Source organism: Pteropus vampyrus, unplaced genomic scaffold (assembly GCF_000151845.1).
Source record: "Pteropus vampyrus isolate Shadow unplaced genomic scaffold, Pvam_2.0 Scaffold117, whole genome shotgun sequence".
NCBI classification, from domain to species: Eukaryota; Metazoa; Chordata; class Mammalia; order Chiroptera; family Pteropodidae; genus Pteropus; species Pteropus vampyrus.
Window position 1 is genome coordinate 4,130,272 of NW_011888898.1, and position 1,821 is coordinate 4,132,092.

Sequence of the window (1,821 nt, forward strand, 5' to 3'; positions counted from 1 at the left end):
TCCAAACTAGTCTGTCCCAGATCTCACCCTCTCAAGGCCCAGACTGAGTCCCTCCCAGAGACAGCCTTGTGTCCTTTCAGTGACAGGTTTAAAAGACTCAACCTGTGGGATTTTAGCACAGTGATGGACCGATTATTTGGAATTATCTCAGGTCAGTTTTTAGATCCAGGGAAAATCATTCTAAGGGAGGGGCTGTCACCTCAATCTATATTTGGGGTCAACAGGGAGAGTCTGATGCCTTCTTCAGGCAGACAGTAGCAGGGAGTTCTGCCAGTTCTCATCCTGGGATCCCGTGAGGAGGAAGGTGAGTGATGACGGACAGGGGCAGCTCTGATTTGGACCTGGGGAGTGGGCTCTCTGTGGCCTTGAGCAAGTCACATCCCTTCTCAGACACAGAGATGCATCTGCGAAGGAGAGGTGAAAGCCTGGGGCCTGCCTCTCCAGAAGGCCTTTATTGAAGTTACAAAATGGAGCTCAAATCGCAGTTCAGAGTATGGGGGCATTTTACAGGAGACAAGAGGTCTCAAACTGGTGGCCCATGGGCCGAAACTTGGAAATAGATGTAGGTTTTGTTTTTGTTTTTCCTAATGTGGTGTTTTTATATTTTTGAATTAGACATTCACATTTAAGAACCGGCAGATTTCACTTCCAAATTCCAATTTTCATTTTTTCTTGAAAAATTAGAAGCTGTGGTTGCACTGACCCATATTCCTGCCTGGCCACCTGTCGGCTGCAGCTGGGAAGTGGCCACAGCCTTTGGGCAAGGCTCCAGTTCTCTAGCTTCTCACAGCCCCTCCTGGCCCAGCACACTCCTTTACCTGACCTGCCTGGCTCTGGGATGGCCCTGCCCAGGCAAGTGTGGCCAGTGCTAGCCTCTTGACTGTCCAGGTCCTCGGCTCTGGCGTCGCTATGGCAATGTTGGCTGAGGGAGAACCTGGTGACCAGCAGTCGCTGTGCCGGCCAAGGGGACAACAAGGAGCTGGTGAAGCCCTGACGCTGATGTGTTTCTCGGCCCTTCAGTTCTCTGCTCCCCCAGGACAATAAATAGCGGGGGCCAGGTATCAGAATCCAGCCAAGCCTCAGTTTCTTCGACTGTCAAGTGGCCAAAGTTTGCACCTCTGACCACATGCTTTGTCCCTGGCTTTGCACCAGGACTGGGCGGTATTGTTCAGAGTGATGAGGGCCCAGACTAAGACCTTTGAAATCAGAGATCCTCACCTGCCCCCTGGACTGCCAGGCTTTGGTACTTACTGAGTGGCCGTCTCTTGGGAAATCACCATCTCTCTGTTTCCTTCTATGAGAAATGGAGACGTTTACACCCACCTGGCCACGTTCACACCCACCTTGCTGGGGAGACCAAGTCTCCAGGGCCCCCAATTTAACGTCCAGGGAATAAATGTGGTTCCCTGTCTGTCCAGCAGGTGGCACCAGGGATCATGTAGTGCTCAGAGGTTGAGGTTATGTCTGTCCTCATCCTGCAGGGTCCTTCCTACCAGCTTCCACCCCAAACGCTGGCTCCCAGTTACCCACATCTGAGACAGAGGCATCCTGGAGGCAGGAACTGGGGCTGTCTCGAAGATGAGCTCTGGCCCTTCTAGGCTGGGCTCGGCCTGACTTAGTGTGAACATTTTCTCCATTTGTTTTTTTCATTTTTCATTTCTCTCTTGATTATTTTTGTCATTTTCCCTCCGTTTCTTTCCTAGACTTTCCATTTTTTTCTTTGTCCTATAACGTATGTCTGAGAGCTAGACTCATTCTTTCCTTTTTCCTTTTGTGCTTTTCCTTCTCTTCTTTCTTCCACGGCAATTGGATGGATGAAAA